The 26,845-nt window shown below is 36.5% G+C and overlaps 1 pseudogene; it reads left to right on the forward strand.

The window, feature by feature from the left end:
• Nucleotides 1-28: 28 nt before the first annotated feature.
• LOC123527239 (integrator complex subunit 11-like) lies at nucleotides 29-26,666 on the forward strand (annotated as a pseudogene).
• Nucleotides 26,667-26,845: the final 179 nt, after the last annotated feature.

The raw sequence follows: 26,845 nt of genomic DNA on the forward strand, positions 1-26,845 counted from the left end.
TAAAATAATAACATCGGATTTAACATGTCAATTTACTATGAAGGAATTAAAGAATGAAATCTTTTCATTTATTTTTCGAAAACGAAAGTAGAGTTGATCTACTGCAGAGTTACAACATGTCAGCCTCCATGAAACAAACGCAATTTTAAGACAAAAAATCGGAGTTTATATGTTTATGTGAAACACAATGTCAGAGATAACTATAACGCCACTAGGTTTGTACCATGAATTATTGTAAAAGGTCTAAGAATAGTTTAACAGCGCAACGTACCACTGCCATTCTCTTACATTCCGAAATACAAGAAAATTATGACATTGTGATACTGCTAAGACATTTACAATACAATACAATACAAATTTTATTTATTGTCTGTATGGCAATAAATAAAATTTGTATTGTATTGTATTGTAAATTTTTACATTTGTATGACCTACATTTCTAACTCTTTGTCAGTGAAAAGCATGCAGTTCACTAGTCAAGTGAACAAAGGACTTTTCATTTTGAAAGCAATCAAAATAATTCAGTGTTCTTCTTCTGCGTCTACTTTCAGTCTACATGTATGGGATACTCGTCTGCAAATCCACTAAGTAGACATAATTGACGAGGTCCAGGTGTGTGAATTCAACTGAATTGTGCTCCATTTAAAACACAGGCTTGACTCCTAAAGTTTAGTCAAAATAATTTGACGTTCAGATTGTTGTATATTTGTGAGGGGGCAATCTAAATGTCAAAACTTTAAGGGACCAAATTAATGGAGGATAAATCACAGTACACAGTCATGTTAAGTTAACTGTTACTGGTTTTATCACTTGCGCATATTGGCATATAGACACGGTAAACGTTTATCGTGTACAGTACATATATAGATTTAAATCACATACCAGAAAATTTGTAATTTTGGATATTATTTGATAATTTTTACATAAATCAATGAGGAATTGAATCCACTTTCGATGCATGTAAGTTTTATTTGAATTTATGGCCAATTCGTGACATAATCGGCATTTAAACCTATAGCATGAAAAGCGTTGGCAGCGATGAAAATTTCACCGGAAATTGCTTCCACTATTTTGGTCTTTCAAGTGTTTGACGTGAGTGGAGATATTGCCCATGTAAAAAATTATCTCAATATTTCCTAGGATCGCATCAAATTTGTTGGACTAATTTGACTTCCTAACGCTGCGTCAAGCGTTCCAAGATGAAAGTCTTTAAAAAGTGAATTTTCAGAGTACCGTTGGTATGGCAGTCCGTCTCTCATTAATTTGGTTTGTTAAAATCCAACATGTATTTATACTATACAATTGATATCTATTGACACTGTGAAATGATGTGGATGATGATGTGGAACAACTATTTTAAGTTTGAATCTGTATATCAAATCCAGATAAGTAATAACTGAGCTCAGTAGATAAGAGCGTTGGTCTACAGATCGCGGGGTCGCGAGTTCGATCCTCGGGTGGGACGTATGTTCTCCGTGACTATTTGATAAACGACATTGTGTCTGAAATCATTAGTCATCCATCTCTGATTCATGTGGGGAAGATGGCAGTTACTTGCAGAGAACAGGTTTGTACTGGTACAGAATCCAGGAACACTGGTTAGGTTAACTGCCCGCCGTTACATGACTGAAATACTGTTGAAAAACGACGTTAAACCCAAAACAAACAAAACAAACAAAATCTATTTACACTGTGAAATGATGTGGATGATGATATGGAACAACTATTATAAGTTTGAATCAAATCCAAATAAGTAATAACTGAGATAGAGTGAAAGTGCATCAAAACTTAATAGGTTCCAAAAAAGTTTTTAAAAAATAGCTATACAGCTAAATCTGGCTATATATAGCTAGAAATATATAGCTATAATTGTACAACATATGTCAGTATCAAATATAAAACAGTCGATTTGGGTTACGAAACAAAAGATATGCAATCATAAAGAAATGAGATTGATGCAATCTCAATTTCAATACATGTTGCAAATTTCTGCAATAAATCATTTCTAAATTAGTCATACTCATAAGTAACAGTGTTTCTCAGAAGTGACACATTCTCCAACAACTTATCGCAAACAGATGCTGCCTTTATTGAAAATATGACTGCAAAGATCTTGTCTTTCATCTTACAAACCATTTGGGTGTGATAATAACCAATTAGCAATTGAATTTAACATAGTCTGCATTATTGTTTTTGTATTATAGCTAATTCTAGCTATATATAGCTAGATTTAGCTGGATAGCTAATTTGTTACTTTTCTGGGACCTGATAAATGGTAGAAGTGGTGCTGATGATGTCATTTTATGCAGGAATGATAAGTAGCGTTCCCATCATAATCTAGCCATTGTTTAAGTAAAATTTCAACATATAACATTAGAACAGAGATAGGTTGATAAGATTGTCCAAAAAGATAAATATATACACACATATACTATAGTTTGTCGTAAATTTTTCAAAAGACAACATTTGCAGTCTTATTCAACCAGTGCTTCTCTGCTTGACAATCTTATATCACTTTGACCAATAAGTGCCTAAATAATCAAGACTTTAAAATGGAGGTCCTGCTGTCAGCTGGACACAAAATTCACTTTGCATGGTTACAATGAAAATGTTTTTCCCATTTGTTTTCATTATTTATTCAATTATTTCGCAACATCATACATTTTATCAAAAAGCGCTCTAAGCCTGCACAGGGCTTTTGGCCCCGCTTGGGCTTTCCATGTATTAAAACTTGATAGGTCTTAGCAGTCAATGCCTTTAAATTCTAGGAGCCAAGAGGCATAAATCATCTGTAAAAAGAAACCATCTGTTTATATCTGTTTAACTTTTAAACCAACCGGTCTTCGTAGAAGAAGATCACTTTTACACACCATCCTTGGTCACCTCTTTTGTACCACAAAGGTCAGTCCTGGGCCCCCTCTTGTTTCTTGTAAACATGAACAACCTCCTGCAGAGTTTCTCCTCACAAAGTCACCTCTTTGCTGACAAAAGCTAGGTTTATAGCAAGCTCCGTTCAAATGCCAGCTGTTTGGCTCTGCAAGAGAATCTTGACCAGCTACAGAACTAAGAAATGAAATGGATTATTTCTTAGCCCCAGGAAATGTAAGGTGATCCATATAACATGCAGGAAAACCTGACACAACCTCCATACAAGATTCATGCTGTTAAGGTGGAAAGTATCTAGGTGTAACCATATCAACAACCTGTCCTGGAACTGTCATAAATTGTACAGATGACCATTAAAGCGACTAACCGCTCTTTAGCACCTTTTAACTTTCCCACAAAACATCAAAAAAAGTTACAAGATGATAAGCAGTGTCAGTCAGATGATCAGTGAACTTGACTGGTCCAGTTTGCAGCAACACTGATTGAATACCATGCTAACAAAGTTATTCCCCTTTTTTTGACTAAACAATTTTTTGGTTAAGTTGTACATGTAAGCTGGTATCCCAGTGCTCACAAATGGGAAATTTCACACACTTGTTTGCTGTTATCATCTGACATGCGATGCATACATGTAGGTTGCATAAGTCTGTTTTGCATTTTAACAAAGTTATGCCCCCTTTTCTAATTAGCAATTTTGGGTTATGTTTTTGTATGAAGGGCAGTTTGTCAGTAACTACAGTATTTGTGGAATTGGACTGAAACTTAACTCTCCAAGACCGCATGTAGTGCACAGGTCCCATAACTCTGTTTTTTCTTTTACATAACATTATGCCCTTTTTTCAGCTTAGCATTTTTTGTGTGTGTAAATATGTCTCCCACCACATAGTGGTGTGGAAGAAATATTAATTTACTCCTGTCAGTGTGTCAGTTTTAGTGTCTGTCACAAATCTTGTCCGCACTCTAAGTCGAACATTTCTCATCCGATCTTCACCAAACTTGAACAAAATGTGTTTGCCAATAATTCATCGGCCAAGTTCGATAACTAGCCAAATCGGCCCAGGCACTTTGGAATTATGGCCCTGGAAACTTGTTTTTGATAATCAAAGCACTGAAAGTCTGATAAGGCAGTTGAGGTCTTGGTGCATGGTTGACTCGTATACTACTATTCAGATGATTAGGCAGTTGTGGGAGACATGCGCTTTTCTCAAAAGCAGCTCTTGTCTATTATCTCATTCAGTGTTGTAAGAATTAAAAGTCTATGACTGGAATTTTCTGCCCCGTTTGTACTTGTTCCAGTATATTTTTCATTATTTTACTTATTTTTAGTGACAAGGCTTTTGAATAGGTGAGCATTGCTGTCCTTTGACAGCTTTTGTTTCAATTTAAAGTTTGCTTGACTATGATTATTCTTATATAATTTTATGTATTAAAAACCCAGAACTGTACAAGTATTGTTTGGACATTGGAGAGTCACGACTGACTTACTAAGAAAAGGTTATAATCATTTGAGGGATTGTCGTCACTTGATAGTCGGTGTTGGTTTAATTTTTTGTTTAGGTCCACCTTTTCTCAAAAACTGTAAGAGCTACAGTTTTGAAACTTTGCACACTTGTTTGTCATTATTAGGGGATTATATAGGCCAACAACCATAACTTTGATATGCATTTCATCAGAATTATGGCCCTTCTTTTGTCCATCACTTGTAGATGAGCAGTGGCATCCCTTAGGTAGTGCTCTTGTTGTTATAAGACAATATCATTACATCAATTTCAGAATTGTTTTTGAAATGTTCACATGAATCCTTTTTGTCATAAGAACACAAAAAATTCAATGGGTAACAAAAATAGCAAGAAACCCCCATCCCCAATTACAATGAGAAATAGTATGTTTTCTTCCCAATTTCAAAGCTAAATTTTCAAAGTTGTTTTATTAATCAGTGTGATAAAATTGTGCCATTTTATATGTTTCAGGGGCAGGACAAGGTGAGATGTTGTTTCTAGTATATGTATAGAGTACAGGATATACAAGCTAAGTAGATTATCAGAACTTATAACCTGGGGTCATTCTCTTGATCATTAAAAGTATTTTTGCATGTGTTTCTTTTGACCTGCAGGTAAGTATGTCATTCAAAAAATATTTTGATTCTATAAGACAGAGCAAATTTAAGTTACATTAGGGAAATAATAAAGTATAAAGTCTTGCATTTTACCTGACATTTTTAAAAAGTTAGACACCGATTAAATTGAGTCATTGAAAGAAAGGACCTTTGTAATAAAAAATGAGGTCACTTTCACAGGTACTGGAAAAAAAAAGAAGCAAATTCAGGGAATTAGTATCTCCCAACAAATGAAATGCTGAATTCTGTCTTGAAGAAAGCATTGCCTGCATACAAAAAGTACATTTTTAAAACAGGTGTGGGCATATTCTTTACTCAAGTGCTTAAGCTGAAGCAGCTGGGCCATAATTAAAAATTTGTTTGTTTGCAGTGCTCCGACCGACCCATCAAAATCGTCCCGACCCAAAAATTTTTTTAGGCAGTTCAGGGGGGCAATTTTTTTTATATATATGTTTTGATCCTTTCTGATGCAAAATGCATTTTCAGCAGACGTTTTCCTTTTCGTATTTTGATATACAGCAGATCATTCAACGTTTAGTGTACGCGACCATATTGCCGTCTTCGCACGTGTTTCGGAAGTCACAAGTTCCGATCTGAGTGAGAAAGTCACTCAGACATCTTTACTTAGTCTTTCTCACATGATTTTATGCTGACCTATGTATATTTGATAAACAATTTTCCAATAAACAAATGTTTCGGCGGTATATGGCGTGTTTGTGTCGGTTCGCCGTAAATCCCAACTCATTCTTTTAATAAACAATGTCGTCTGACACAATGCCACGGACCTGACCATTAAGTCAGTCAACATGACCACGGTCTAAAAAATTATTCTGACTTTCTGTTGATTAGTTTCAACATTTAAAAGTTTATAAATTAAACAGACATCTGAATTTTTGATCATGCACCAGAATAATTCGCAACTTGAATGATAACTATTCACATTTTTATGTATTGAGACCTTGTTCGAACACGTAATAAAGCCACATACCTCGATTTTTTTGTAAATCCTAATTTTCCTTTCCTTGCAAACATGATTTAACTTCTAAATCCCAGTTTTATCCGACACATTTGGTGACAAAATTGCATAAACATTTTGAAAAATACACTGGCACTTGTCGGCTAAGTTCAAAGGAAAGATGGGAATCGGCATTTGGCCTTTGATGTAAGATGAAAGGAAGCTGTTTGACAGCTAAATGTTGCGATGGGTGTGATCACAGGAGCCTGAAATTCTATCTATAATGCTCCAAAATGGCTAAATATAAAAATTACCCCTCCTATATATATTTTTTATATATATATAGGAGGGGTAATTTTTATATTTAGCCATTTGGAGCATTATAGATAGAATTTCAGGCTCCTGTGGTGTGATGTAATTTGACCTAATTCTACAAGTACAATTTGTGTATTACCTAATACACTTTGATTTAAAAGGACTGAGATGATTTATGGATTTGCAATTTAAGTGCTGTGAACTTCGTTTCTTGTTCCTTACACTAAATCATAATTTGACATACTTCAGCTTGTGTTTAAAAGTGAAGCCTTTCAATTCTAAAGCCTTAATTTTCACTAAAATTGAGACTAAAAATTAAGCATGAGAAGCTCCACTGCTGGTCACAATCACCCTCTTCTACACATACCTGTATTCAAAGGGTTGGGGTGGATGGGTTGGGAGGCCTATATGCTGCTCCCCTGCCCCAAGTTGCCCGAGAAGTTACCTTTATTTAACAAAGTTGAACATCAGAACCCAATCTGACTGAAGTACTTGATCTTCTAAACGAAGATCTGAGAACGACCCATTCACATACGTCTTCTGTATATTTTGGATTTCCAGTATTGCTATTTTTATTTTAACCAATCAGACGACTTGTTCGAATGCCAAAGAGTAAGAAAAATATGCAGTTATTTCAGGGCTCGAACCCGTGACCCCTCGCTTACAAAGCAAGTGGCCTACCGACTGAGCTAACCGGTCATCTGACACAATACGACATAAGAATTGTAAATATTAAAAGTCAAGGCTACAGGTAGATTTGCAAAATGTTGTAAGCTAGGCTCTGATTGGCTAGCGAAAGGGTCGTCAGAACGAGGCCATGAATAGGTCGTTCTCAGATCCTATGCGTAGCGTAATAGGATATGTACTTAAGTCAGATTGATCAGAACCCATCATTTCAAACTTGTATTTAAAAAATATTCTGGAATTCGATCTTCTATACCTACCGCCAAATTTTGGACTGGAATGTGGATTTCATATGCAACAACACTTCCTGTGTCCAGATAAATAATATCAGTGCACGCAAAATTTAGACAAAAATGTAACAGTTGCCATCATTTCATTCCTAACAAAGATGAAACACAGGCCATCATTTCATTCCTATCAAAAGATGTAAAAGATGCCACTATTATTTTCTTTCCTACCAAAAGATGTAAACAGAGGACACCATTTCATTTCTATCATCAAAAAAGGTAAAAAAAGGCCACTATTTCATTAATAGAGGTAGCATAGGCCGCCCTTTCATTACTGTCAAAAGAGTAATAGAGGCCACAATTTCATTCCTGTCAAAAACTGTAACTGAGGCCGCTATTTCATTTCTGTCAAGAGATGTAACAGAGGCCACAATTTCATTAATATATTTTAACATTTCCAGGGGGATGGCAGCAAACATTCTTCTTTGCCTACCTTCCGCCCCCTCATCTCGCCAAAAACAGGTTGGACAGCTTAGGCCTGCAGTGAGGTCATTATAAACCTTCTGTCTCTTTCTTTATCCAGATTGATGACATTTGAGTACTCAAAACTTAGACCAAAATGCAACAAAGGCCATTATTTCATACACTAAGGGTGTGACAGCATCTGCATGAAGTCAGAACAACTGTCCTGTAAAAGGTTTTAAGGAATGAGGGTTCGGAGTGTCCAGATCGTTTGTTGCATTCTTGGTCTATATCCAAAGTACTGTCATTCAGTTTCAATTTTGATTAATTATAAAATGAAAGATCTGGTTTAATAAATGTCTACATGCAAGTTTGTGCTCTGTGAAATTCCTTGTAGAATTTGTCTGCCATGTATGTTCTTACTCTCTGAAATTCATGAAGATGTTTCAATGTCTGCTGAGAAAATTTGTGTACACTTTTACAAAAAAAAAAAAAATCCCTACCTACCTACCCATTCCTAAAAATCTGGGTCGGAGCACTGCAAACAAACAATTTTTTAATTATGGCCCTGATATATTTTTGATAAAAGTTCCTCATTTGGAATAGTCACCACATGACCTAAGTTGTGTCAGTGTGACTCCTCAAAAAAGTTATTAAAAATAAAATGTATACGCTATACACCTAACTAAGTGTATAGTTTTTAAAGTATTTTCTGAATTTACAGATGTTGGGAGAAGTTGTATTTTGGTCACAATTGGAGGAAAGAACATCATGCTGGACTGTGGAATGCATATGGGCTTCAACGATGATGTAAGTTTAGATTTAATCATTTTGCAAAGGGGCTAATGTAAATATTGCGGGGCTTAATTTTATAAAAACACTTGCATTTTTGGAAATTTTTGATTCCCCAAAACCCATTTTTTGGTGTTTCGAAAAAATGAAATAATTTTTTATGGCAGGGATGTCTTTGCAGCATTTTCTTTTCCGGATCTTAAGAAAGTATAAAAATTATAGTTTTCAAACTAGATTTCATGGGATAATTACGGTTTAGGGACAAGGGGGGCATACATTGTGGTTTTTGGGCACAGAGGCTTTAATTTGGGGTTTTTGGCCGAGGGCATCCCCATAGATTTATGGCACAGGGGTGTTAATTGTTGGTTTACACGGGGGCCACATTGTGGTCTTGGACAAAGGGAAAATTTGTGGTTTTAGGGCCAGGGGGCATTACATTGTATTTTTATGAAAAAGAGGGCATACATTGTGGTTTAGGCACAGAGTGCATACTTTTGGGGTTTATGTACAAAGGGCATCTTTGTGGGTTTTTTTGGCAAGAGGGCATACATTGAGGTTTGTGACACAGAGTGATAATTGTAGGTTTTTGGCACGGGGCATGCATTTGGTTTATGGCAAAAGGCAACATTGTAGATTTTCAAAGGGCATACATTGGGGTTTTATGACAAGAGAGCATACATTGTGGGTTTTGTGCAAAGGGGGCATACATTGTGGGGTTTATGGCACAGAGTGCATCATGTGGGGTTTATGGCACGAAGGGATCATTTAGGTTTTTGGCACGAGGGCTACTTGTGGTTTGGAACAGGGGCATAAATTGTGGGTTTTTGGCACAGGGGGCATACATTGTAGGTTTGTGCACAAGGCATACATTTATTTTTATGTACAAAGGGCAGATTTTGGGTTTGGGGGCACAAGGCTACATTGTAGATTTAGGGCCCAAAAAGGGAAACTTGTAGATTTAGGCACAAAGGGCATACGTTGTAGATTTATGACACAGAGGGTGTTAATTGTTGGTTTATAGCACAGAGGGCACACATTGCAGGTCTATGGCACAAAGAGCATACATTGTAGGTTTATGGCACAGAGGGCATACATTGTAGGTTTGTGACAAAGAGGGCATACATTTTAGGTTTATGGCACAGAGTGCATACATTGTAGGTTTATGGTACAAAGGGCATACATTGTAGGTTTATGGCACAGAGGGCATACATTGTAGGCTTGTGACACAGAGGGCATACATTTTAGGTTTTTGGTACAGAGGGCATACATTGTAGGTTTGTGGCACAAGGCATACATTGTAGATTTATGGCACAAAGGGCATACATTGTAGATTTATGACACAAAGGGCATGATGTAGTTTTATGGCACAAAGGGCATACATTGTGATTTATGACAAAAAAGGGAAAATTTTAGTTTTATGGCACAAAGGGCTACATTTAGTTTTTATGACACAAAGGAAAATTTGTAGATTTAGCAAAAAGGGCATAATTGTAGGTTTTGGCACAGAAAAGTTTTAAGAGTATTGCTATTTGAAAGGTAAAAAACAATTATAGTTACCATTCCGATCTACGGGAAAAACGTCAGATGTGGTCCATTTTTTCTGATTTACATTGTATTCCTGGATTTTTCTGTTCCAGAGCGTTTTCCAGATTTTACTTTTATTCCCAAAGGGGGGGGAGACTGATGGATTTGGAGCTTTATTATTGGGTAGTTCATAGAATGTTTTATTTAAGAGGGTCATTGTGACCCCCATTAGCTTAACCACATGCTGTTTTGGTTAATAAAATGTTGTCTGAAAGGGGCTGGGGTCTTCCACTATCAGAATTGAAAGCTGGCCAAATAGTACCTAAGTTTGCAAAAATGTGACAGCTTTTAGGAAGAACATTTAAAAAAATAGTGTTTAAGTTTAGTCTTTTTTAATAACTTTTACTGTTAAGTAGACATTGTGTGAAGAAAAAGAATGTTACATGTTTTTTTTCTAGAGCACTTTGTGAACTGGGGTTTTTTGTATTGACTGAAAAGTGAGTATTTTTTAGTAGAAAGGTCGTAATTCAGTAAATAGCTTAAAAAGAAGTCCAAATTAAATACATCAAAACTTTTTTAAAACGTCAGCCAAGGTTGACACATGGGGCGTTTAAAAAGCGGGTGTTGCTTAAGACAAGTAAGTTTAGAATAAAAAAGGCATTTTGAAATTAAGCTAGGGCGCTTACCCAAAAGTGGTTTTTAAAGTTAGGAGCCCACTAAAAAAGTTTAATGCGACCCAAATTTTTTGCATTTTCTGTGAAACGGTGTAAAATGATTATTTTTTTTAAATGCCCCCCACCATTCATGTGGGGATCTATGTGGTGTGTGAAAGGGGGGGGGGGGGGGGGGGGGGGTGGGGGGGGGGGGCTGCGCTATAGCATTGTGCTGTAAAGAAAAAGATTTTCATCTCAAGGAATTGCTTTTAAAAGCTGAAGGGAATATTTTTTATGACGCCAGGTCCGCCATCCTCTGTCTGTCTGTGTTAGAAAATTTGTGTGGGGCCTGTAATCTTGAACCCCTAAAGGATTCGAAGAAATTGAACAAATGTTCCCACACAGACGAATGTACATTTTCGGGGTAAAAGGGTCTTTTGACTTTTTTTGTTTTTATATTGCTCTGCATTCGGTGCTCTTTTTTTATTTGGCAGATTCCTTCTTTGTTCACTTACAATAATTTTTTATTGAATTACTTCCCTTTTATGTTACTATAAATAGCTTATTTTTTAACTTTTTTTATTATTGGCCATAGTGAAAAACTGTGACCACTTTATTGTGGTACGGCATGGATGGTATCTCCAATTCTTAGGTTTATTTTGACATATCTGTACCTGGTAAGGATTTTTTTTGTGACTTAGTTTTTTTTTTAGAATTTTTTCTTTTGTTGTTCCTGTCCTTTGACAATTCTTAAAATTTTGTCCCTTCCCCCCTGTGATATCCCCTGGGCTATTTGCCCGTTTGGGCGGAGCTATTGTTTTATTTTACTAAAAAATGGTTAACTTTTTTGTATTGCAGTCACTTTCATTTGGACCACTGTGGAGCACTTCCCTACATGTCAGAGATGGTGGGGTATGATGGCCCCATCTATATGACTCACCCCACTAAAGGAATATGCCCTTTATTACTGGTAACCCACTATGCTTTTACATTATTGTGACTAGGGATTGTCACTGACTAGAAGGACCATTTTTTTTCGAAGCTTTGTTTTAAAGGGAAAACCTTAGAAATGATGATTTACTTGTAATTACATTTATTGTCTAAAGTTATTTTTTCTAGTCCTTCATTGCACATATTAAGACCTGTCAAAGTACCTTAACTTTCTAGAAATAATCATGGATAAATCAAAGACTTTGAGATGTAGAAAAATTTTTTTTTCTATTCCTCATTCAGAAGTGCTTTATTGGTCACAGTAGGATTGAACTTGACCAAGACTCATTGTAAGTCATCAGTATATATTTTTTCTGCTGCTAAGGAAATGGGAGCTCCGTGAAATAAAAAAATGTCAATTTTGCTTTTTCAAATTTTAAATGAATACAACTTTGCTCTTACTTAAACATTTATAGGAGGACTTCCGAAAAATTACCGTGGATGGGAAAAAGGTGGACAAATTCTTTACGTCAGAAATGATAAGGGCCCTGTTGAAGAAAGGAAACCCGAAATCTGCATGAGGTTTTTAGGTAGGATCTTTTTTTTTTACTTTTTTTTTTTTTACCTTTTAAAAGTTTTTTTTTTGGGTTATCGTCGCACCGACACAATTATAGGTCATATGGCGATATGGCGACATTCCAGCTTTGGTGTTGAAGGAAGACCCCATTTGCCCCTTTGTGTATTATTTCATCATGGGCGGGCACCTGGGTAGAACCACTGACCTTCTGTAAGCCAGAGTGATGGCTTCCTCACATGAAGAATTCAACACCCTGAGTGAGGCTCAAACCCACAGAAAGGCAAGTGACTTGAAATCAGCAGCCTTAACCACTTTGCCAAGGCGGTCCGTTCTTAAAAAGTAGAAACATGAAATGATTTAAATCCTGCTGCAAAAGTTCTTGTTTTGTGTTATTGATGATAAATTTGTTTCTTGAGATCACATTTTAGAACCTAGCTGGAAACACATCTGTATCTTCTTTTAGTATTCTGGTTTTGGCTTTGTCCCTGATATTAAAGATTTAATTCAAGTGACAAAATGCCTTCTTTTTCCTTTTGCTGAAATTTAAAATAAATTAGAAAAGAAAAACCATTTCATTAACTTGTCTGCATTTTTTAATTATCTTACATTTATTTAATTTGCAATTATTTTGTTTCTTGACTGTAAATAGTTTTAGTTTTAATCTTTCCAGTATTTTTAAGCATGCACTGACAGTCTTCTGGCTTCTGATCAGGGAGTTATAATTATGATTTCCCGTATGTATCCTCATGACATCTTACCATATTTATTGACAGTTTTTGGTTATGTATGGATGACTGAAATTTATTGAAATGTTATTGATCAAATTATTTCATATTGGCCTTGTTATTTCTTCAAGACTTAGTGTGGTTGTATTTTCCAAAGACCAAAGGACCAATAATAAACCCAATATGAAATTATTTGATTAGTGATAATTTTATTATTAAAACTCCATATTGACCCACTCTGTTTAACCCAGTCAAAATGTTCGAATCCTATATTTGCCCTCTTTTCTCATATTGGCCCTATTTTTTTTATATTGGCCCATATTTTCTCACATCGGCTCAGTTCAATTGATATTTGCTTGATCTGTTTCAAATGACGACCCTACGTATCTAATATTGTCCCCAGTATTTTTGCTAGAGATAAATTTAAAGAGCCGCGCCAGGGGAAAAACCAAACAAGTGGGTATGCGACCAGATGGATCCAACCAGCTGCGATCCCGTATTGGTCAGGATCCTCTTTTTCGCAAATAGTTTTCTACAATAGGTTTTAAAAAGCGAACACTGGGCTGACCGACGCGCGGATGCGCAGGCGGGTCTGGACTGGGTCGATCCCCCACTATGTTGGTTTTTTTCATGGAGGGGTCTATTCTGTGTTTTCAGGTTGATGGAAGGGAAAATTAAAGCATACTATCAGGCCTTTTTGGGTGCACCTTTTTTCTTTAGTGTGGAAAACAATCACTGGTTATAAGAAAGTGCTCAAATTTTTGGAATATTTTGGTTGCATATTTAAAAATTTTTAAATATCAGGGAATTTTTAATAAAATTTTACCTTTCTTTTATTTGAAAACCACTGTCTAAGTCCCCATAAACTAGTGTTCGGGCCAAAAAAAAATTTCATGCCGAAAAAATAAAAAAACAATTTTATAGGAAGATATTTGTTTTCAATTGCTTTTTTCCTTACCCTTTTGGGGAAAAATGTTCTGCCTTTGCGATCGGCAGACCAAGACATCTGACTTTGTGCGGCTGACATGGTCTGCATGTTCTTTATTCAGTCAGTTAATTTTTGTGAATCCCGTTTGATATAGAAGTGGTATGCCCAAATGAAAGTGGAACAGTTCTTTTTAAAAAATTTAGCGGCTAAAGGTTAATACCCTGAGTGCCCTATTTTTTACGGGGTGACTAAAACAGACTCCCAACAGACTCTAGGGCAGCTTGGTTGAAAAATTTTCGTCCTGCCCATGATTAAGATTACGTACGCAATAAAATGCGAGTCAAAAGAGGTGTAGAGAGAGAGACTTCCTCAAAAAAGTACTGACGTGTGGAAAAAGGGGGAAAGGGGAATGTTACATGATATTGATTTATTATGCTCCCCCCGGGACATATTGTTTTTTCCCATCCTCCTTCCTCCATCCGCCCGGCGTCCTACGCAACTCATTTTGGCAATAAATGGAGAACCATTTGACCCAGAACCCTTTAAATTCTAATTTTAGGGGTGTGGGAAAAGAAACCCCTTGTTTTTTTTGGGTCACTCCCCTCAAGGGCAACCCCGGGGCCTGAACATTGAAAAAACCCTTTCGTAAAAACTAGAGAACCCTTGACCCAATGTTGAACCATGGAGTTTTTTATTTAAGAGAATGATTTTTTTTGATTTTTTGGGGGGCACTCCTCAAAGGTCAAGGTCACAGGGGGCCCTTTAACATTGAAAACCTTTTCTGATCAATAACTAGAGAACCCCTTACCCAGAATGTTTAAAAATTATAGGATGATTTGGTCATGAAGAGTAGATTTACCCCATTGATTTTGGGGGTCACTCCGTCAAAAGGCTAGGACGGGGGCCCTGAAAGGAAAACCATTTCCAAACAATAAATAGAGAACCACTTGACCCAGAATGTTGAAATTCAATAGGATGATTGGAATGCAAGTTATGACCCCAAACGATTTTGGGGTCCTCCATTAAGGTCAAGGTCCAGGGGCCCTGAACAGGGGGAAAACCTTTTCCGGTTATTTAACTTGAAACCCCTTTGGCCCGAATGTTGAAACAAATAGGATGATTGTCTGAGGTAGATGACCCCTAATGATTTTGTGGTCCTCGGAAAGGTCAATCACGGGGCCCCCCGAACTTTAAAACCATTTTCCGGGGCATAACTTGAGAAAACCCCTTGACCCCCAAAGATGAACTTTATAGGATGATTGGCTGCAAAGTAGTACCCCTAACGATTTAAGGGTCACTCTGTTAAAGGTCAAAAGGGCCCCAGGGGGTAACATGGAAAACCAGTTCCCATCAAAAACTTGAGAACCGCTTGATCAGAAAGTTAAACTTCTAGGGTTGAACATGCAGATGATGCCCCTATTTTTTTGGGGGCAGTCTATTAAAGGTCAAGGTCACAGTGGCCCGTTCATGAAAATATTTTTTGGAAAAAACTTTAGAACCACTTGACCCCACAATGTTGAAACTTATGATTATGACCCCATTTTTTTGAGGTCACTTTATCAAAGGTCAAAGGGGAAGGGGCCTGAACAGTGCTTGAGAAAACCCTGGCCGAGTGTTGAAATTTTGGGGGATGATGGACAGCCAAGTAGATGATCCCCATTGCCCAACCATCAGTGTCTCTTTGACTTTCCTCCCGACCCTTAACTTCTTGCTATAGGGGCTTTGCATTGGGGGGGACTGCGCTTTTTTACAAAAGATTTTTAGTTTTTGCCTGCTTTTTATAATGATTTGTGTAATTTGATCTTTTACAAAAATTTACCAAAATTTTGCAAGAAGGGTTCAGATTCTCATGGTAGTCGTTCTTTAATTGTTAGTAATTACTAAGCATCTTTTACAAAAATAGTTCTTTTTTTGAAAGGTCAGAACCAAAAAGGATTTATTGCAAAAATTTTTATATTTTTTTCAATAAAAGCCAATTTTTATAATGTGTATTATTTCATATTAAGTGAAACAGAAAATTCTTTTTAATTTTTCTCAGTGGGACAAGCAGAATTTTTTTTTTGGGTTTCAGTGTTCGAGCCATCAAAATTTTTTAAAAAAAATTATAAAGGATTTCGAGGGACGGACAAAGGGTTCAAGCGAAGGGTGGGTATGAATTATCTGAGTTTTTGGGGTACCCAAAATTTGGTAAACGTAGGATTTTCTCTAATTTGGGTGATATTTAGCGCGCCATGAAAAACAACATGGCTTTGCGATCGCTGGATCCAGACCCGCCTGCGCATCAGCGCAGTTGGTCAGGATCCATGCGTTCACTAAAAAGTTTCTCTAATTGCAATTGAAAGCGAACAGTATGGTCCTGATCGACTGGGGGTGCGCAGGGGTCTGGGTCCCTGTGGTCGCAAACGATTTTGTTGGGTTTTTTCATGGCATGGTTTTTGGTTTGTGTTTTTAGGTGTGATTCCAGTATTTTCCCTGGAGGCCAGGATTAGTTATTATTGGAAAGTTATGGGAAAGAAAATCTAATATACCTATTTCTTCAGTTTTGGACTTACAGAAAAAAGGTCCCCTTTTTAAGATAAACATATAAGACTAAACATTGATAAAAATCAAAAATGACCAGTTAGCTCATAAAAATGCTTTTAGTTTACCTGAGCACAAAGTGCAGTGCTCAGGTGAACTATTGTATGTCGGTGGTATGGTATCAAAAATTCATTGTGAAACTCTAGTGACAATTTTAAAGGGCCCCGTCTTGTTTTTATAATGTCTTGAAAGATTTTAAAAATGGGGGATCTTTGGTTAAAATTTTGTCAGAAGTTTGTCTTTTTGAAAAAAAGGGCCAGGGTTTTAAAAATGGGTCATCCCGTGGTGGGGGACTATTGATTTACCCAGTCTGGGTGGTGGTGGTGGTGTGTGTCTGTCTGTGGTCTGTCACAAACTTGTCCCCACCAAGTCGAAATTTCTCATCCGATCTTTACCAAAATTCAACAAAAAAGTGTCTGCCAATAAGTCTCAGCCAAATTTGATAACTAGCCAAATCAGCCAGGCACTTTGGAAAATTTTGGCCCCTGAATTACTGAAAAAAAGCTCGATTTCAGGGCTTCCTGGGCCCAAAAAGGGCCCCTATCTACCGAGTAGTATAGGGGTCCCTTTTGGATGGTAGTACAGGGGCCCCTTTTTGGGTCCAGGGAATGCGAGAGTTATGGGAAACCTTTTGACTTTATGAATGTGCATCGCTCTGTAGGCAAGTTCGTAAGAGCCAAATTTGGTCAGGACTTTTTTATGGCCCCTGAAATTTCCGAAAAACGGCCTTTTTTTTCTTGTCGTGCTTAAGTCGAACATTTCTCATCCGATCATCACCAAATTTTAACAAAAAATTTTTTACCATAGTCCCCGCCCAAGTTGATAAAAAGCCAAAACGACCCCGGGGCTTTGGAATTTGGGCCTTTAATTACCGAAATCGCCTTTTTTTTTTTCATCCCAGCTATAGGTCCCCAAAATTTCTCACCCGAACTTCACCAAACCTAAACCAAAGTTTTTTACCGTAACTCTGCCCCGTTATTAACTAGCCCAAAACGCCGAGGCACCCAGAATTTTGCCCCTTTAATTACCCAAAAAAACGGCCCTTTTTTCTTTAAGGGATATTTTATGGTAAAATAATAAAGTGATTGCTATTTAGATGTTAGGCGTTGGGGGGCAGGCTTTTCCAAAAAAACTCTATTTTTTTTTTTGTGAAGTTGAATGAAACTTGAGCTTATTTTAAAACCCCTCCCTGTTCACTTCCTGGAAAAAAAAAAAGTATGTTTCCAATGTGAAGGGTTGGGCGGCCTCAGTGGGGGGCGACAACCCCCCAGGGTTTAGTGGCAGACACCTTAACCACAAAACCCCCGCTCCATGAAAGCTTGTTCACACTGCGAAGCAACTTTTTCTTCTTGAAACTTTATGTCTGTCTTTCGTCTATTGAAAAATGTTTATCGAAATATGTTGGGCATATGTTTAAAACAGTTTAAAATTTTGGAACACCTGTTGGCCCCTTTTTTACCCCTCTTATGAAAAATTTGTTAGAATGGTTGTATTTTTTTGAAAGCAAGATCCCCAAATTTAAGAAGTATAAGGGGTTCTATACAGGTCTTCTGGCCCCCTTGTTTGCTTTTTTAGTGCAGAGAGATTCATTTCCACTTTTTTTTTTTTTTTTTGAGAAAAGGGTTTTCTTGATTTTTTTCAAAAATTCATATATCCCCAGCCCCTTACCCTGCAAATTTCTATAATGAACTTGTCCACTTTCAATTTTGAACAGTACCATTTAAATGTTAAAAAGGGTACCAAAAATTTTTGACTGAATGGTAACAGTGAGACCATGACAAATTTTTAACTAACAAAATTTTCTAAAAATAAGGCAGTGTCTTTGAAAAAACCCCTTTAACACCTGTTAAATCACTTTTCTAGAAAAATCAATTGACCCGCATTCTGTTTTGTGGACCAGATAATATTGACATTATATATAGGAGGTATGGAAACAATTTGAAATATTATGTGTATATTTCAGGCAAATCATTACTACAAAGTTATATCATGGACCCGTCGAAAAATCAAAAACACTTTGTAGAGGAACTGTTTAATTTAAAACAAACAAGCCTTTTGATAGGTTTTACAAGATAACCCGGCCCAAAGGTTGTATTTGCCACCCGGGGAAAGCTGCACTGGCTGCTACAAGGGAAAATGGGCACCACATGATCAAAACATGGGAAATAGAGTTTTTTGTCAATTTATTTAAAAAAAAAAAACAAAAGTGTTATTTCAAAGTGGCCAGATTAGACGCCAGACCAACCCCGAGACCTACTATCAATTCTTATGGTCAAGTGTTTTTCCTGGGCCCCATGCCCTTAACCACCGATTCCAAACCCTGCAAGGACGGTAGAATTCATTCATGTGAAGAATCCACACAGCCAGCTAACAGAAGGACTGTGGCTCTTTTTGGGTGCCTGCTTGGCCTTAAATAATGTCTGTAGGAGTCTCTGGGATCCTCTAATACTATTAAAAGTTAGAAAGAAAACATATGACCTAAATGTCAATGTGACTCTAAAGAAAAATCATTGTATTTAACCCTTAGCCTGCTGCAGGCGAATTTAACAGCATTTGCAAACAGCTTGGAACCAGATCAATGCGATTAAAACGGGGTTTTCGGTTCCCGTGTTTGCTACTCGACAATATTTTTCCCAAATTTTGGGGCAAACTGAATGAAATTTACTTTTAGCAACGAATTTTCCCGCAACGTAGTTTTTAGATGCTAAAGGTTTAAAAAACAAAATCTACAGCTTTTTAATTTGCCTTTGCTATAATGTTAGTGTGATCACAAATACTTCCCCTGCTGTCACCTACCCGCCCCTGACTAGTAGGATAAAAAAGACGTTGTCCCAATTCCATCCTTACATTCAAGTTTGGACTGCAACCTGGTCAATGTTTAAACATCTGTCATTTTATGTATGGCAATTTTCAAAAATGGTTACCCTAGTGATTTAAAATTACCCCCCAAAAGATTTGTTGATTCTTTGCAAATAGTTAATTTTTTTAAAGGTATGTAAAAAATTTCAAAAAACCCCAGTTGAAAGTTTTCAGGGAATCTGCCCGGGGATTGTTAGCGGAAATTGGGCACAAGTTCAAAGGGGTAAAAAAAGGTTGAGATGGGGAAAAAAAACAAAATGTATGTAGTGCACTTTTAGATTGTTTTTTTGTACTTAGCAGTTAAAATTTTTTGTTAGTTTCTAAAATAATAAAAAAAAACAAAAAAAACACAAAAGTAAATGAAGAAGAGTTTTCAACATTTGACTGGAATGTTTTTGATCATTAACCCCACCCCCAAATTTTAAATGAACTTTCCCTTTTTTTGGACAGACCATTAACTGTTAAAAGGGCTGCTTTCCCAAAAAAATCTGGGCTGAATGGCAAAAAGTGCGATATATCAGACTGTATGGATGGTGAGGCTGATCGGTCTACATGGTCGCAAACGAATCAATCACTGTCCAGCTGGTAAAGGGGTTTAAAGGGTTTTTTTCATTTAAAACTTAACAGCTGATGAAATAGGTAACAAAATTTGATTATGTCTCGACATGATAAGGGAAAATTTTTTTAAAACCCTTTAATTTTTCTTTTATTTTGCATAAATTAGATAAATTAACCCCTAATAGATGGGGTTCAGATTGTTAAGAACTGGAATAAGGCAGTTGACCATCAAATCTAGAAATAAAGGGAAAATGAAAAATAACCAATCTTTCCAAATCTGTCACAAAATTTAACCGATCCAAGTTTAAAAGTGAGTAAAAAGAGGGAAATCCTCAAAATATGGGGAAATTGTTTTCCACAAATGTTTTTTTTTATTGGTTCAATGATGTGAAGCTATGGTACAGTACATGTATTTAGCGCCCGCTGGCAAGGGGGTTTAATCAGTTATTAAGGTGTGAGCCCAAGAACGTAGCTTGTCAGGAGAGGCTGCAAAAATGGGGCTTCCTTAAAAATAAGATTAAAAAGAATTTTGGGATAAAAAAAAAAGGGTTTACTTATTATACAGTTTTTTTTTATGGGAATATGTCAAAAATTTGTTGTTTCTATGAAAAAAATTGAATTTCATCAGCATAGCCTTGTGGTACCAGAGGGCTGGGGGGTTGGGTTCCTCTGTCTAGGGCCCGGGAAATTTTTAAGATATCTTTAATGCCCCAACCTAACAGAGGCCAGGAAAGATGGGTTAGCGTGTATTGGTCCCACTTACCCCCTGTTAAAGAACAAGATGTCTATTTATAAAGACAGGTACGTTAGCCATAGAAGCCCGTATTAAAGATTTTCTTTCTCTGTTCTTGGACTTTTTTTCTCGCTCTGGCCCCCTGGTCAAATCGTCTGCTCTGTTGTTAGAGGATGAATTTTGGCATCCTGAGTAGCTGCCTTGGCTTTGTATGTAAAAGGGCCCTTTTAACTGTTTGCCATGAAAAGGGCCCAAATAAATTTGTACTATAAAAATGACCAAAACAGAGGTCGTATATAGGTAACCAGTATGTAACTGGCTTAACAAATATCCAAGGCAGGACTGCTGGGGTTCAAAAAGATTCGACATCCCGTTATTTATTGGTGCTTTTCATATTTTTTTTAACCAGATTTCTACAATTTTGGAGTTTACTAGATTGTTTTAGAATGAAAGAATGATTTGATGTAATTTTTTGATTTTTTAAAATAAGGTGTATGGGAGAAAATGTGTTACATAATTTCAGTAGATTTGAATGTAGAGGGCTTTTTATTTTACACTTTGAAGATATCATTTTCTCATTTTTTTTACAGGTATAGATTGTTACAAGCCTGCCAATGGTGAAACGGTTACCATAGAGACCCAGCATAATATCCCTGTAGATATATCTCTCAGCTTGTTAAAACGAGAAGCTTCTTTTGCAGGTAAATATACCTGAGAAACATACACTTGTTTCTTTTTATGCCCCCGAAGGTGGGCATAATAAAATCGCACTGTCCGTCCGTCCGTGTGTGCGTCCATTAAATTCTTGTCCGGGCTGTAACTCTTCCATTCATAAAGGAATTTTAAAATAACTTGGCATAAATTTTCACCACAATGAGACGATGTGTCATGTGCAGACCCAGACCCCTAGCTCTAAGGTCAAGGTCACACTTAGAGGTCAAAGGTTAACATGGTCTGTTTCATGTCCGGTCCATAACTCTGCCATGAGCCATGAAGGGATTTTGAAACAACTTGGCATAAATGTTTACCATAATGAGATGACATGTCGTGCACAAGACCCAGACCCTTAGCTCCAAGGTCAAGGTTACACTTAGAAGTCAAAGGTTAACAGGGTATGTTTCGTGTCCGGTCCATAACTCTGCCATTCATTAAGGGATTTTGAAATTACTTGGCTTAAATGTTCCTCATAATGAGACGACATGTCATGAGCAAGACCCAGACCCCTAGCTCCAAGGTCAAGGTCACACTTAGAGGTGAAAGGTTAACATGGTCTGTTTCTTGTCCGGTCCATAACTCTGCCATTGATGAAGGGATTTTGATATTACTTAAATGTTCCTTATAATGAGATGAGGTGTCATTCGCAAGGCACAGACTCCTAGCTCCAAGGTCAAGATCACACTTAGATGTCACAGGTGTTTCTTGTCAGGTCCATAACTCTGCCATTTATCAAGGGATTTGAAAATAATTTGACACAAATGTTAACCATATCGAGAAGATGTGTCACGCTTATGACCCAGGCCTCTTAGGTCAAGGTCAAGGTCACAAAATGATACGTGATTTTTTTGCGCATATAACTGTGGCAGTCTTGGGCCTACTTCGGGGGCATTTGTCACCAATAGTGACAGCTCTTGTTTAAAGTGATGGGATGTGTTGAAACTAGATTGAATAATGTTATATTGTTTGAAGAAAAGATCTGTTTGGCTTACCCGGTAAATCTGTCGGAGCAAATTCCAGAGCAGATTGTACAGTCAAGTTATAAAAGTGGCAAAACAAATACACTCACAGGTTATTTATATCCTGTTACCGGTAGATGAACAGGGAAACAGTTTAAATCATTTACATCAGAGAAAGTGTAGAACTTCTTGAAAACAGTATTCTGAAAATCCCAAAGGAATACTCTCCTCAAAATGTTGTCATCTATAAGTTTGCTGTCAGACAATGGGCAGGAATCTGAAAGTTCCAGCTTCTGATTGGTTGATCCCAAGCTCAGTCTGGAAACTGACCAGTGATGGAGCTGTTTGCTTAGACTGGTATTGAAATTCAAATTCATATGTAAATATTTGCAGGATTGAAGACTCCAGACCCAAAGAAACAGAGAGTGTTGCATGGTGCTTTAGTCATGAGAGGAAATGTATGTGTGTTTTACCATTTTCTAATATGGACAATTCTTTTATGAAGTAGATATGTAACTATGTTGTAGTACATAATTATGTATAATTTATATGTACAGCTCATATAGTATATTCTGTTAGGGATGTCATTTATTACAATTTTCATATTTTAGATTTTTCATATTGGGAGAGATGCATGTTACTACAAGAAAATAGGGCTATACAGAAAGTCATTCATTTGGCTTTATTTATTCTATTATATGTAAATTCAGTAAATAAGAAAAATTATATACATGTACAATGGGTTGTAGATGCAGACGATATATTCAGCAAAACAGCTACCCTCGTATTGAATTTACAACCGATAACATTATTATAATCAGTTTTAATTAGTGAATGGATTTCAGTTATTTTGTCATTGTTATTCAGCCTTTATTTGGGAAAAATGCCATTGAAGGTTTGAAAAGTAATACAGGTGGACCATACCTCCAAATCATGAAAAAAGACTTAAATTAGTTTATACATTTTATGTTTTATCAAATTTTGACCAACGTGCATGATACATGTTTCATATTATATTTGCTGCATACTATCATCTTTTGAATTGTAACTGGTTTTTGATAAGTACTGCAAGATTGTATATACTCTGGTACAGTTTGGTTTGTGAAATAATTTACTTGCACAGTGTTTGATTCCATCTGCCTAGGGATCCCATTTAGAGGATAAATCTGAATGTTAAATTCTTCGAACAAAGTTATTGTGCAGATGCTTTATTTTTACAGAAACTGCAGCTGATTGATCCTGATCAGGCTCTGAGAGATCTCGGTATTAAAGAACACAACTTAAGGTTTACATCAACTTTATATGTAGATGAAGATGGTGCTTCAGAAAAACTGGCAGAGAAAATATACATGCTAACAAAAGAGTAGGTGTCTTTGCTTTTATTTTCCAATTACTGTTTAGGTTAGGCATATACGCTGTCAAACTTGCAAACCTAATTTTATAGTCTGCCCGTGACCTTTGAAATGAGTTGTCCTTTATATCAAACCAGTTCTCAATTTGGAGACTGTGATTGTATAGCACTTGCAATGGGTTTTTTGGTGACCTAATGTGAGATTGGCAGATTTTGTCCTTTAAATGGCATAGTTAAAATCTTATTTCTTACTTTACTAAATAGAAAAAAATGTTTAAAGCTGAATGAAATTGAATTGATAACCAGTGACTTCCCCTTTAGGGGTTTTTAGGTTGAAAATAAAAGTAACATCAGTCTTCCTTGTATGACATGATTTTTTCAGTAAAATTCCTGACCACCCCTCTCAGTACTCATCAGATGGTTCAATTTCTGTGTCAGATGTGATGATAACGGTGTCGGGTGAGGAAGATGACACCAAATCTGTTCTTATCACGTGGTCTCACCAGGTAAAGTGAACTGTTTCATTCACAGTACTGTGTTTTTAGCTCACCTGAGCCAAAAGGCTCATGGTGAGCTATTGTGACCGCTCAATGTCTGTCGTGTGTCCGTCAACATTTTCTAAAACATCTTCTTGAAAACCACAGTGCAGAATTACACCAAATTACACAGGAATGATCCTTGGGTGGCCCCCTTTCAAAATTGTTCAAAGAATTGAATTCCATGCAGAACTCTGGTTGCCATGGCAACCGAAAGGAAAAACTTAAAAAATCTTCTTCTCAAAAACCAGAAGCCTAGAGCTTAGCTATTTGGTGTGAAGCATTGCCTAGTGAGCTTCTAGCAAGTTTGTTCAAATCATGACCCTGGGGTCAAAATTGACCCAGCCCCAGGGGTCACTTGATTTTACATAGGAAAATCTTCAAAAATCTTCTTCTCAAAAACCAGAAGCCCTAGAGCTTAGATATTTGACATGTAGCATTGCCTAGTGGACCTCTACTAAAATTGTTCAAATCATGACCCTGGGGTCAAAATTGACACCGCCTCAGGTGTCACTTGATTTTACATGGGAAAATCTTCAAAAATGTTCTAAAAATAAACCAGAAGGCCTGGGGCTCAGATATTTCACAGGTAGCATTGCCTAGTGGACCTCTACAAAATTTGTTCAAATCATGACCCCCAGCATCAAAATTGACCTGCCCCAGGGGCCACTTGATTTTACATGGGAAAATCTTAAAAATTTTTCTAAAAATAAACCAGAAGCCCTAGAGCTTAGATATTTGACATAAAGCATTGCCTAGTGGACCTCTACAAAATTTGTTCAAATCATGACCCCCAGGGTCAAAATTGACCCCGCCCCAGGGGTCAATTGATTTCACATAGGAAAATCTTCTAAAATGTTCAAAAAATAAACCAGAAGGCCTAGTGCTTAGATATTTCACATGTAGCATTGCCTAGTAGACTTCTACAAAATTTGTTCAAATCATGACCCCTGGGGTCAAATTGACCTCGCCCCATGGGGTTACTTGATTGTACATAGAAAAATCTTCAAAATTTTCTAAAAATAAACCAGAAGACCTAGAGCTTAGATATTTGACATGTAGCATTGCCTAATGAACCTCTACAAAATTTGTTCAAATCATGACCCCCGGGGTCAAAATTGACCCCGCCCGAGGGGTCCCTTGATTTTACATAGGAAAATCTTCAAAAATTTTCTAAAAATAAACCAGAAGGCCTAGAGCTTAGATATTTGACATGTAGTATTGCCTAGTGGACCTCTACAAAACTTGTTCAAATCATGATCCCCGGGGTCAAAATTGACCCCACCCCAGGGGTCACTTGATTTTACATAGGAAAATCTTCAAAAAATTTCTAAAAATAAACCAGAAGACCTAGATCTTAGATATTTGACATGTAGCATTGCCTAGTAGACTTCTACAAAATTTGTTCAAATCATTATTTGATTGTACATCAGAAAATTTTCCAAAAAATTTCTAAAAATCATCAGTTTGACATTTGAAACATGTAGCTCATATTACTCAGGTGAGCGATCCAGGGTCGTCATGGCCCTCTTGTTATTTATTTATTTTTAATAAGTTCTGCAAAATTGTATATATTCAGGGACTAATGTCATGTATTTCATGATTGCTTTAGTCTACATAATTAATCCTAACAAAGAAAAGAATTTTGGGATATTAAGTCAAAGGTCAAGATCAAAGCATTCTGTAGACTGAAAATTGAACACCCAGTTCCCTGACAGGCCATCTAACAGACATGTATAGTTTAAAATCAGCACTTTATTCCTTTAATAACCATTTAAATATTGCATGAGTGCCAAGCAAAGTAGCTACCAGCACCAATTTTTCACATTTTTGGTATGATGCAGCTAGGAACTTAACCCAAAACCTTTCACTCTTAAGAAGACACTCTACCATTTAACTTTAAAGTCAGCTTATATCAGTAATCCTTCAGTTTACTTAATTTGCTGTTGGCATTTCAGGATGAGGATCTAGGCAGCGAATTAATGGACATCATGAAAAGAGATTTACCTGTCATTGTAGACTGATAATCTAACTTGGGAAATACTCAGAATATTCTCATAAATCTGCAATGTTATTGTGGACTGGTTAGAAATGAAATACTCCAAATATTCATGTTAACCATGCTGATTAAACAGTATGGTATCAACATTGATGTAAATATAGACCAGTGAGTTAATTGACAGACTGTGTAACAGAGCAGGTTTCTGTTTTATTTAACTTCTTTGTGAAGAGTATTTGTGAAGGGTATGTTCTGGCAGTGGCAGGTGTTGAAGCAGACGACAGTTCAAGCCAGCAGGATGGTTATAGTGGAGTTATAACATATATTGTAAATTTTAAAGTGGACAACATCATAAAAATCTGGAGATGTTATTAATAAATGACTTTCAGAAATTTGTTGTGACTGCTATTGTAGGACTTTCATACTACTTAGAAAGATGAGGAAATGTTTTAAAGCCTAGGTGTTTTAAGAGGATGCCATTATTTGCAAAGTGATTCAACTTGAAATAAAAAAAAATCAGATAAGAATTGACTTTACTTTGTAAACATCAAATATTTTTTGAGCAATTATTCATCAACAATATTCTAAAAGGTTCAAACAGTTTGAGCTTTTTGTTATACTTTTTAGTCCAGTCATTATATTTGCAAGCACACTTTATTTGAATTTTCCCTTCAGTTAGAACCACATTTATGATGATTTTAAAATATCATATTCTTGGAAATTAATGTATAATTTGAATTAAAAATGCATACATTTTTAGCTCGACTATTCGAAGAATAAGT

The sequence above is a fragment of the Mercenaria mercenaria genome, chromosome 14, assembly GCF_021730395.1.
Source record: "Mercenaria mercenaria strain notata chromosome 14, MADL_Memer_1, whole genome shotgun sequence".
NCBI classification, from domain to species: domain Eukaryota; kingdom Metazoa; phylum Mollusca; class Bivalvia; order Venerida; family Veneridae; genus Mercenaria; species Mercenaria mercenaria.